At 40.2% G+C, this 12,794-nt stretch overlaps 1 long non-coding RNA gene and 1 pseudogene across 1 annotated transcript; one reads left to right on the top strand and one right to left on the bottom strand.

The window, feature by feature from the left end:
• The first annotated feature begins 1,653 nt into the window (after positions 1-1,653).
• On the top strand, positions 1,654-3,643 carry LOC120442683. The gene is made up of 3 exons (XR_005614859.1): positions 1,654-2,079; positions 3,021-3,116; positions 3,307-3,643. It is a non-coding gene; the product is annotated as an uncharacterized LOC120442683 (long non-coding RNA).
• A 4,458-nt stretch (positions 3,644-8,101) lies between these two features.
• LOC116318736 lies at positions 8,102-9,244 on the bottom strand (annotated as a pseudogene).
• Between the last annotated feature and the right edge of the window lie 3,550 nt (positions 9,245-12,794).

The following is a 12,794-nucleotide window of genomic DNA, read 5'->3' as shown; positions in this document are numbered from 1 at the left end:
AAATGTCATGCCATAAATGATCTCTAGCCGTTTTATTGTTGATGACAATCAACTAATAAACGTAATCAAAGTCTATCATGAGACCAATCCCTTCACTGGAAATGACAATTAATCTTTCAATGACCTGCAGCTTGCAGTTGTAAGCTTTCCATCCACTAACAGTATAAAAACCATATCGAGCTGTTCGAAGCAGTGAGTATTAAAGCTGAAAATCCTTTTCATGTTTTTATGATTCACAAAAGATGCAGTGGCCGTGTTTTTCCACATTTTCGCTCACTTTAGTGTTTGTTCACAGTTAATGTTGCCCTCTTGTGGTTCTTTTTTGAAACTGCAAAAGTCAAGAAAAAAAAGTAGAGAAGAGGCTGTGATAAAAAAAAAAAAAAATACGTTGCGCTGTTTTCAGATTAAAAGACTCCAAAATGCTAAAAAAAAAAAAAAAAAACCCAAACAAAAAGCTGTTTTGTTTTCTTTCTTTACCAGGGAGATGTGTAGAGTTTGACCTCCGACCAGTCTGCCGTTTGCTGTAAAGAAGGCAGTTCCAAAGCTTCTCATAGTTGCTGTGAGGAGCAAACAACCGACGTGGTTGAAGGCTGGTCGCGGAGTCCCGAACATTATGTATCTGTTTACTTATTGTTGTTTTTTTATTATAGATATTTTTTTTATTGTTTATATGTTATAAGTGTAATCCAAAATGTCATGCCATAAATGATCTCTAGCCGTTTTATTGTTGATGACAATCAACTAATAAACGTAATCAAAGTCTATCATGAGACCAATCCCTTCACTGGAAATGACAATTAATCTTTCAATGACCTGCAGCTTGCAGTTGTAAGCTTTCCATCCACTAACAGTATAAAAACCATATCGAGCTGTTCGAAGCAGTGAGTATTAAAGCTGAAAATCCTTTTCATGTTTTTATGATTCACAAAAGATGCAGTGGCCGTGTTTTTCCACATTTTCGCTCACTTTAGTGTTTGTTCACAGTTAATGTTGCCCTCTTGTGGTTCTTTTTTGAAACTGCAAAAGTCAAGAAAAAAAAGTAAAGAAGAGGCTGTGATAAAAAAAAAAAAAAAATACGTTGCGCTGTTTTCAGATTAAAAGACTCCAAAATGCTAAAAAAAAAAAAAAAAAAAAAAAAAAACCCAAACAAAAAAGCTGTTTTGTTTTCTTTCTTTACCAGGGAGATGTGTAGAGTTTGACCTCCGACCAGTCTGCCGTTTGCTGTAAAGAAGGCAGTTCCAAAGCTTCTCATAGATGCTGTGAGGAGCAAACAACCGACGTGGTTAAAGGCTGGTCGCGGAGTCCCGAACATGTATCTGTTTACTTGTTGTTGTTTTTTTATTATAGATATTTTTTATTGTTTATATGTTATAAGTGTAATCCAAAATGTCATGCCATAAACTATCTCTAGCCGTTTTATTGCTGGTGACAATCAACTAAAAAACATAATCAGTCAAAGTCTATCATGAGACCAATCCCTTCACTGGAAATGGCAATTAATCTTTCAATGACCTGCAGCTTGCAGTTGTAAGCTTTCCATCCACTAACAGTATAACAACCATATCGGGCTGTTCGAAGCAGTGAGTATTAAAGCTGAAAATCCTTTTTATGTTTTTATGATTCACAAAAGATGCAGTGGCCATGTTTTTCCCTATTTTCGCTCACTTTAGGGTTTGTTCACAGTAGGGGTGGAGCCAACTCGAATACGGTATTCGGAAAGACACAAATAACGTGTTTTTCACGAATACTTTAAAAAATATTTGTATACGGGAACAAGAAAAACTTTATATCAAAAAGCTTCCTTATGAGACCGCACTGCATGCCCGGATGAGTGAGTGACGTGTAAAAGGTGACTGACACCGGCTGCTCCACACAGCAACAGAGAAGCCTCGGCTAAGCCTTGAAAGACTGAACTGCATCACTATTTTTGATCAATAGATTTTTTTTTAACCTTAACTGGGTTCCGGAGGCAGTTTATAACTTTCACGAAGATCGGGAGATTGATCAATTACGCTGCACTATTGACGCCTGCAGTCGGGTGCTCTCATGTTCGCTCTGTTTACGTAGCTCTGTTAGCTGGTAAGTAACAGACAATAGGCTGTTGACAGAGTAACGTTAACGTTGGGTTTAAAAGGTTAAAACAATGCTTGTGTAGTTGTGTCGAATTGTATGCACTTATATATGGTACATTTAAGTTACTCTGTCTCAGGCACGTGCACAGGGGTGGCCGGGAGGGGCTTCAGCACCCGCCCCTTTCCTGATGGGTGCCCAAAGTGCCCTTTTGTTGAGGCAATTTTTTTTTTTTTTTTTAATGTGTGTGTGCGTGCGAGTCCTGTCTGTGCCCCTCAACAATAATATTTAACTATTAATCACAGTTTTGCTAAATAAAAGGATCTGGCTTGCATCAGTCACATGATGAGCATTAACCAATGATCGCCCTTGACGGCAGAGCGCGCTGGTTATGAGCCAGGAACGAGCTCACAAAGAGCACGTGCATTTTTTGTGGTCTGGAGCTGTAGGAGAAACACAAATTAACTCAGAGACACAGACTGATGTGACAAAACCAGTAAGTAGGTGTACAGCGTACACTGTAGTCTATAGCACACAGGAGTATTAGCTTATTATGTACACGTTGGTAAGTTGTCTTGTGGCAACTGACGAAACAAATGAGCGTGCTGTGTGTGTAACAGCGCGACAAACATTACAGCAGTAAAATTATTGTATCTCTACAGTTTAAAAATTTTATAAGCTTTCTGCCTGCACAGAGTGGATAGTGAAACAAATGGAATCATCATAAATACATTATTTCATATTTATTACTTTTTTTCTCATTGCTTTATTATTGTAGCTCTAGTAATAAATAATAAGGGAAGGATTCTGGATCAGCACCATGATGGAAACTTGTGCCCACAGTATATACAGTATTCTGAAGAAGGTCTAAAATGTCACTGTGTGTGCATGTGTGTGTTTTATGTGTATAGATTTTTTTAACTTATCACTCATGATATAAAATTGTCCAGACATGGCTGGTAAGGACATGAGGAGGAAACAGGAGGAGCTGTGTGAGGCTACTAAAGGCAGTGGAACCCTCACCAGCTGGATTACAAACAGCACAGGTAACATTAACACATGTACCAGTTGTTGGAGAGGTATTCCAGTATAAAAATAATAATAAGCACAACTGAAATATTTTGCTTCTATAACATTTTTCTGTCATCCTCTTATTATAGATTAAGTGCATGAGTTGTTAAGTGTGGACAATTAAATAATAGTTTATTGCAATAGCAAATTGTGCCTTGTTCTCAGATGGACAGCAAGTGGAGAGTGATAGATGAGATGAGGAGATGAAGGAGGAAGACGACAAGGCCACCTCACAACAGTGATGTAGTATGATGCGATCCCATATTAGATTCTTGATGAATGTGTGTTGTTGTTATTCAGCCTGGTTCAATGTGCCCCTTTTTAACTTTGAGCACCCGCCCCTTTAAACGTCTCTGCACGGCCCTGTTCTGTCTTTTACAGACAGCAAGATATAGGGGGTGTCCAAATTCTTGGGCTGCATCCTCCTGAGGACGCATTTGTAGGCCGATTACGTCACAGCGACGTGACGAAGGCTGTCCAAATTCGTCGACTCCTCTGAATGCAGCCGACAAATGCGTCCTCCTTTTCCCCGAATTTGAAGGATGGGTCGGGTGTGTCCTGCATGGCCCACCATATCCCAGAATTCATAGCGCGACCCAGCCAATTCCAGTTTTCAACAATGGCGGCCACTAGTAAGTTTTTAATATTAGTGTTATTACTCTTTCTGGGTCACAAAATAAACTTTTAACATATTTTCAGGCGAGAATGTAGCTGTGTAAACTTCAAATATCTGCTTGCTTTATCAAGATATCACATATTTGCATAAGTGCTCCGACGTTTTCGGAGACGTCTGTTATCCACCAGCTCGATAGCTAGCTGGGAGCTCGAGGGTCACTAGAGCCGCCGAGAACGGCAAACTCCCGGCACATCATTTTCAGATCACCGCAGTCTTTCGCTACTCAGGTTAAACGTAATATATAAGTCACTTAGATAACCTAAAAATGTTATTGTTTGGCTTTTTTCAGTATTTTATTAGTTCGTGAGTAAATCGGTTTGGCTGAGATTAAAGTTATTAGATAAAATAAAACTTTATTAATCCCCCGGGTGGTTTTCACACAGCTGAATAAACGTCAAACAGAAAACTGATTAAACAGAAGTGTGAGAATTTACACCAGTGTCCTGTTATATTTTAGATAGCAAGGAGCAGACAGCTGAGTTTATTAAACTCCACTGAGACAGCGGTGACGCAAATCTGAAGGCTAGACCGTCCAATTTCACAGCCGTTTACTTCTGGCCTACCCGACCTTCTGAGGACCCGGCCCACGTAGACCGCGAAGGCCGGGTCCTCAGGGGGATGCAGCCCATGAATTTGGACACGACTATAGGCTATAGGCTATAGCCCGTTGTCCAGTCACTCATTAACTTAGCTGAAACTCCCCACATGGATTTGGGCAACCAAATAGAATAGAGTGTTGCTGGTGCTGAGCCATCTCTTGGTCCTCCACCAGCCCAAAAAACTTGATCAAGTTCTGTGTGGAAGCATTTTACATTCAGTGCAGCAGATGAAACCAAACTGATATGTAATGTGTGCAAAAGGTCAAATCAGCAGAGGCAGAGATATCAAACATCTGTCAACATCTGTTATGCATAAGCATCTTATTCCGGGTAATGTCTGCCAACCCCCCCTTACAAGCACCCCCCCACCAGCACCAATTCATCATCACAGCCATGTTCTGCCCCTGCAAGTCAGTTTCACTGTTCAGCGTCCTCTAACAAGGACGGGTGGCGGTGGGGTTCATAAGGTTCACAATGGTATTTGTGTACATGTGGTAGTTGTTGGTTTTAACCATGGATGAAGCAATGGCTGTTATGTTATTTTCTTTTCAATGACGTTCCTTGTTACATGTTCATTGCTGGATTTATGGAAAAACCATCAACTAATATTGCTAATCCATAATTATTAAAATGGATATAAGTAAAGAATACTTACAATATAACATTAATTAGAAGTGTAATGGATGGCAAAAAAATGGATTTATACGCCTATTTTGAATTTTAGTCAAATACAAATACAAATACATTTCCCCCTCAACAAATACAAATACAGATACAAATACCGGCTGCTTTGCACATCTCTAATTCACAGTTAATGTTCTCTCTTGTGATTCTTTTCTGAAACTGCACAAGTCAAGAAAAAAAAAGTAGAGAAGAGGCTGTGATAAAAAACAAATTATGATACCAGTTACATTGCGCTGTTTTCAGATTAAAAGACCCCAAAATGCTAAAAAACAGACAAAAAAGCTGTTTTGTTTTCTTTCTTTACCATGGAGATGTGTAGAGTGTGATGTCCGACCAGTCTGCCGTTTGCTGTAAAGAAGGGAGTTCCAAAGCTCCTCATAGATGCTGTGAGGAGCAAACAACCGACGTGGTTAAAGGCTGGTCGCGGAGTCCCGATTATTATTTATCTGTTTACTTGTTGTTGTTTTTTTATTATAGATATTTTTTTATTGTTTATATGTTATAAGTGTAATCCAAAATGTCATGCCATAAACTATCTCTAGCCGTTTTATTGCTGGTGACAGTCAACTGATAAACATAATCAGTCAAAGTCCATCATGAGACCAATCCCTTCACTGGAAATGACAATTAATCTTTCAATGACATGTAGCTTGCAGATGTAAGCTTTCCATCAAATAACAGTATAAAAACCAAATCGGGCTGTTCGAAGCAGTGAGTATTAAAGCTGAAAATCCTTTTTATGTTTTTATGATTCACAAAAGATGCAGTGGCCGTGTTTTTCCCTATTTTCGCTCACTTTAGGGTTTGTTCACAGTTAATGTTGCCCTCTTGTGGTTCTTTTCTGAAGAATACCATGATACCAGTTACGTTGCGCTGTTTTCAGATTAAAGTACCCCAAAATGCTGAAAAACAAAAACAAAAAAAAACTAAACAAACTAAGGAAAGAAAACAGCATATTGGATCATAAAATACAGCTGCTGTTGGGCTTTAACAAGACTACAAATGATGAAGATTTGCAACATGGCATATTGACCTTCCTTTAAGACTCCAAGGTGAGGATGTCTAATTTTTGTAAATTCTGCTGCCTCAACTCCTCCGCACATCTCTGACAGGAGGGCTAAAAATGTGATGACAGGGGTCAAGGATAGCGTTTGAAGGGGTGGGCAGACTGTGTGTGTGTGTGTGTGTGTGTGTGTGTGTGTGTGTGTGTGTGTTCGGTGCTGGTGTCACAACTGAAAACAAAGCTTGTCTGCTCTCTCTGAAGAAGAAAACTCTCCCAGATGATTTACTCCACAGCTGCCTACAACTCTTGATTTAAACATGATCACATCCCTGGAGAGTTTCTTTAAGGGAACTTTGTTGACCACTGATGATGGTCCACACCCTCTGAGCTGGCCATAGCCATCAATATGCTCAAATAGCAGCCACGGGGAAGTTGATGTCACGCAGGGAGCCCATGCGTGCTATGGGGTGGTGAACAGGCTTGACTTAGTGGTTATGTTTTTGAATCTTTCCAACAATGTGCTGCAGATTTATTTGTTCAAACAGAAACTTCTTCAAACAATGCTCCTGATTTAAACTTCTCCTAAAGTCCAGCTGTGTGCCAATGTCTCATATGATACTGATTTCTGATATCAGTGTATACATTAAGCTGTGTTTTTATGGTTTTATCAGTTCAATTTATCGTCTCTATTAAATGTTTTTGTTATTATATATTAAGATGCACACATTTAGTGTTCATGAAAGCTTTTCACATGTTACTTTTATTCCACTCAGCTCCTCAGTTTTTTCCTTTGCTTCCCATCCCTTTTCATAACTGAGTTTATATGAAAAGATCATGGCTAAACTGGTTTCTTCTATCATATGCCTGACTAATCCTTACAGTTACTGATGGTTAAACTGCATTAGTTTGTGGCCACATCAAGAAAGTGTCCTCTAAAGCGCACTGCAGATGGATGAAGATGCCTTTACCAACCTGCCATAACCTCTAAGTAGCTCATAAACATGGTTTGTGGAATTCCAGATGGATTCAAAACACAGACAGCTGTGTTGCCAGAATAAACATCTTGGCCAGGATCATGTTTTCTAAAAAACATGTCAGCCTCCACATGCTGTACAGCATTTGGTTTTTTTTGTGTTTTTTTGTTTTTTAGTAGGGAGGCTATGAGGAGGATAAAAGTCCTCAGAAACTTTGTTAGGTCCCGGTCTTTATGTGGTGGTCAAGCAAGTGCCTGGTGACTCACTCAGCTGCTCTGCGCCACACCCAGGAAACCGAAATCCACTTAAATCATTTCAGGATTTTCTAATCGAGCATTCCCATGTGTGCACCTGGTGCTGTGCTGCTGTGACAGATGCTTACTTCTTTAGTTGATTGGTTAACATTAACGCTAAACCGATACATCATGAAACTGACTGTACCACATTTGCAGCAGCACTCTACTATAATCAGTGATTATGGAGAGTCGCCCTATGTGCAACATACTTCACAGTTTCAACCCACAGAGAGGAGTGTGGCAGCATATTTTGCTCTTTGTGATTTATTGTTGCCTGACTTTAAGTGCTCGGTTTGCTCCTTAACTACTAAGACATCCCTGAGCATGAAACTTGTGTGCCGATTCATTGTAAAGCCATTTTGAGTCAGGGCTTGTAACTGCAAATGCTGTGATGGCATGGGAGGCTGCTACATGTGTCACACACTGTATAAAATTCCTGTGTGACATCTTGATTTACAGTCTTACATACTAAAGTTTGAATTACACACAAGTGGGCTTTTCAAAGCCAAATACTTTGTACACACTTGTTTTAGCACATTGCCTGTCACTTTACTGCAAGGTAAGGTCTAAAAGAGAACTCGCGTGTGTGGGAAAATATTAAGCACAAGGCAGACACGTGTTCTCTTTTTAGAAACTTCAAATGACGCACAAACAGACATGTATGTACACACCACACATCATGTAGATGACTTTACTAAAGTTAACCAGCTGGCATGAATCTTTTCTGTTCATCCAGATGCCATTGTGTTCTTAATCCAGGAAACATAATTGCAAACTTTTGTGTGCACCCCGGGCTTGTTCCTCTGTGCACAGCCGTGCCCCCACGACACAACTCCCTGGAGCTCTCCGTCACACATCAATGGGCCCCCAGAGTCACCCTGGAATTAAAATAAATGATTTTTCAGTGGTTCATCTTTTTTATCATGGTGCATAAACATTTCCTGTTTTGATGTTACCTGGCAGGAGTCCTTCCCTCCCTCCAGATATCCAGCACAGATCATGTTTCCAGTAATTTGGAAAGGATATGCATTAAAGCAGGTGTCATCACTCAGGAGAGGGACCTCCAGGCACTGCAGGGTATCTGGGTATCTTGCTGCAAAGACACAAACAGATCAATATCTTTAAAAATACCTGAGTTGACTGCCTGTTCAAGCAATCTAACACAGACAGGCCGTATAGCACAGTTTAACTTACAGCCCTCATCGCTGGGACGAAGATTCCCCCATCCTGAGACCTGGCACACCTTGAAGGAAGCACAGCAGGACGCACATAGCTGTTCAGAGTGGCAGGTCGACTCAGTTTGATCAGCATGATGTCGCTGTCCTGTGTGCGGGAATCGTAGTCAGGGTGGCGAATAAACTCAGCAGACATGATGTGCTGGTCAGTCCCGTCAGGTTCCCAGATGTCGTGTTCCCCCAGACGAATTTCTAGATTTGAGCTGAAAGAACCAAGCCCACTTTGAGAGTTTGTTTCTACACTAAAAAAAGACATTTTAAAGTTTAAAGCTGCTTGCATTCAGGCTTGATGGTGATTGTGTGCCTTACTTTGGTTTGCAGTGTGCAGCAGAGAGCACCCACTCATCAGAGATAAGAACCCCCCCACAGAAGTTGTACCCAGTGAAGAGTGACACTTGGTAGGGCACAGAGTTCTTGGGGCACTCATATCCTCCAACAATCTTGTTATCTCCTTTCAGCGCACCTGAAGAGTAAAAAACAAAGTAAATAAGTCGCAAAATAAAATTAATTATTTTATCAGTGGATTGGCGTCCTATCCTTAATCACTGGTGGCACTTTAGTGCCCATCATCTGAATCTATAAATTAGATTTTATACCTGCCCCTCCAGAGAGAATCAGGAGAAGGAAAAGCTGCATGCCTTCTGTTTTTCTCGCTGGCAGATCAATGTACCCTAATTCTCCTGGTTTCAGGTATTTCAGTCCCTCTTATCTGTCTTTTTTTTCAAGGCCACCGGAGGCACGCCTCAGACACTAAACATGTGTTACATTTCCCCAGTGATGCTGTGCTTGATGTAAACTATATAGGAGGAAAAAACAGCAGTTCAATAACAAGTTACTACATAACTTGGATTAGGAAACAATTTGAGTGCCATGCTTTACAGTCTGCATATTCTTGTTTCAAGCTCACTTTTGCCTCAATACATTTTCTTCACAGAACAGTCATGTGACATTATACTTTTTATTGCAAGTTTATCATAAAATTCATTACTTTACATGACATGCACTGCCTTCAAGTGACCCACAGAGTGACGTCAATGGAAGTTATGACTGTGCATGTGGGTGAAACTCATATGGTTACAGATGCTCTCGTACCATTTTTCAGCACAAAGACAGCAAAAAATGCATTTAAAGAGAACTAAGGTGGCAATATTTAACCTATAAATGTTATCCTTTTTCATTTAAGGTAGAATTTCAGCTTCAGAAAATTGCTGCCTGGAGATGAGTCTCAGGCGTGATTTGTGACTGAATGACAGCAGCAAGAGAGAAAGGGAAGGTTTACAAGATGGTAGTGATATTAGTAGTGGTATTGCATCTAAGGATAATAGCTGCATTCAGGACAGAAAGAACTGCATTATACTGCTAACAGAGTTTCAGCTCTTTGCAAACATCTGGACAGACAGCACGCTAACACAAAGCTAGCAAAGAACCCATGGTGAAGTTAAAACTGAGTGTATGCAGATGTTTCCACGGTGACAACCGCTTTGAAGTCTCTTTGAGCTGCTTTTCAACTTTTTTTTTTTTTGGCAGTTTTGTGGTCACACATAGACCCCCAATAAAGATCAAAGGTGTGTCCTCATTAGAAAACAGATTTGTGTTTGGCTTGTGCGACTGGTTATTATGTGACAATGCATTTCAGGTCATGTTACAGAATACAGAAGGTAAAAGTAATCTAATAGGTAGTTTACCAAGTAACTTTCTCTGGGGAGTAATTAAGCAACAATTTCCATTACTTTTAAGAAAAGTATAAGGAATGTGTAATGCACAACTTTTATTGAATAATGACCCCAATGTTGGTAGTGAAGGAGGACATGCAGAAGGTTGGTGGACAGAGAAAGATTCTAGGGATCGGGTGTAATGTGGGCGGATGGCCCCTAAAGGGAGCAGAAAAAGGAAGAAGAAAAAGAAGAAGAAGGACTGAAATGTCGCCTTTTGACCTCGAAAGTATTTCTTGCATTGGTTCTTTTTAGTAATATCTACTAACACGCCGAAAATTAAAGAAATAAATCCAGAAAATGACCTGTAAAGTAATCCTGTCTTGATATTGTACAGAGTAGAATTTTCTGGCACAACTTCACCTACTTCCATCAAGAGACACAACTACAAGTGCTGCTGGAGTATTAAGCCCTTGATACACAGTCTGTCTGGTACCTTGGGAAATCAGTGAATCATTTTAATCTGTCCGGTTTAAAATATTAAAGAAAAATATCAAGCCAACACTGCTAAATTATTGCTGAGTCATAATTTCACAATAGAGATATACTGAAAAACACAAACCTCTGTTACTCATGTGTGAGCGTAGGTGTTTATCAGCACTAGACAAGAAAACACTGAAATGTTAGGGCCCATTTACCCAAACCCTGTGATTATACACTTAAGGTTAAAATATAACGCATTCCCATCCAGCACAGGCAAGTTCTTCACCCTGTTATTGCTATGAGACACTCACATAGTCTGCTTCACTCCTCCTCCAACCTGTATCTTCTGTTCTTCCTTCTCTGACTGGAAACAGCTGCTTGGTTCTGCTGGTACACTTACTGGACTTACCAAAGTCAAAAACACATCAGGCTGCTTATGTGTTCCCCAATATGAGCAGCTCTTTACCTCTCCTCGGTCTAGATTTTACAAGACCTGCTGACAAATTTCATTGCAATGTCAAAAGAAGTTAAAGCACTGCAAGACATTACAGCAACCCACAGTGGTATTTATTAGACTAAGTTTTAATAAATGCAAAGTCGCTGATTTAACTTTTGGAAAGGTCCAAATCTGTGACAGTCTCACATATGATAGCCAGATGCCTGTTTAGTTGCACATCTGCAAGACATCATTCAGGATGTGATCAGCTGGATGAATTAAGTAATTAGGAAGGGAAAAAAATGTTCACTGCTGCTTTCTCTGCAGCCCAAGACTGTCATTGACCTCCAGTTATTTCCAACACCGCAGCATCTGTTTTTCCGTATTTGCTACCCTAACGCTTGCTTAGATTATATGGAAAGCATAAAAACTTCCATTTATTTCACCATCTGGCTCTGCCTGCATAACCACTTCCGTTTCCCCTAATCCCGTTCCACTTTACCTCAAAATACTCTCCGACGGACAAGACAGAGAGGACTGTGTCAGAAATGTATGACTTATGCAGTGCCATGCTTGTTTTCTGTCAGACAGAGCTGAGGTTGAGCATTCATATTCACTAGGTCTGCTGAGGGGGACTGCGGTTTAAAGTAGGGACGAATGTAAGGAAGTGGTTTGGGTTACTGAGGTGCAGCTTTTTTCCCTGTGTGTGGTTTATTCGTGGAAAAAAAAATAACATTTCTACCCTTATGAGCAAAGACGGTTGGCACGGATTTTGACTCGAAAAACAAAATTCCTGACCTCTCCGCACAAGTGAGACGAGGGTTTGATTTCCAGTCAGCACCGCAATAAGATCAACAAACCTTTGAGGTTGCAAGACACAGCAGATTCCCACTGCTTGTGACTTTATGGCAGTGTAACGGAGGTGTAGAAGTTTCAACACTTATGTTGCCCCATGAAATGACTCGGGGATTTACACATTCCTTTTTAGAGTTTCGAAAAGTTGCAAGGTCACACTGTTTTGCACTCAAAAGCAAAATACTGGGTGTATTACAGTGACGCTGGAAGCTGCAGTATGTCATTAGTACTTCACTATCCCACACACAAAGGCACACACATGCACAGACAGGGAAAGATACATGTATAAATGTACATATATGTTTGGTGTGCCTTCCACAACAGTTGCTCACAGCCGCTGTATTAAATAATAACCCCCTCCAAACTTCAACAGTGTGCATCACACTCTGCTAAATCTATATTCTCTTTAAACCTCCACTGGTTGTTTTACACACCCAAATTGGTATTTGTGTGGCATACACATAATTGCAGGTTTGGTTGGTAAATCAAGCCTTGGGCTCTGAAAGCTTCCCTCAAACTATAGCCTTGAGATAGCTATTAATATCCCCTACAGACTCTAGCAAAATGCTTTGCCTTTAAGTTCTGTAACAAAACAGCACAGCAGAAAAATGAAAAAAAAAAAAAAAACACCAAAAAACACACACACACATTTTAGCAGAAAAATAGTGGATGTATTTCTCAAGAGAACCGTGATAAAATTAAATGCTGTCTAGACTTCAGCTAAAACAGGCATGCAATTTAGTTTTGGAGCTGAACAGCT

The sequence above is a fragment of the Oreochromis aureus genome, linkage group 11, assembly GCF_013358895.1.
Source record: "Oreochromis aureus strain Israel breed Guangdong linkage group 11, ZZ_aureus, whole genome shotgun sequence".
Classification (NCBI taxonomy): domain Eukaryota; kingdom Metazoa; phylum Chordata; class Actinopteri; order Cichliformes; family Cichlidae; genus Oreochromis; species Oreochromis aureus.
Note: the sequence above shows the minus strand (reverse complement) of the source record. Positions and strands in the feature narration are given on the sequence as shown.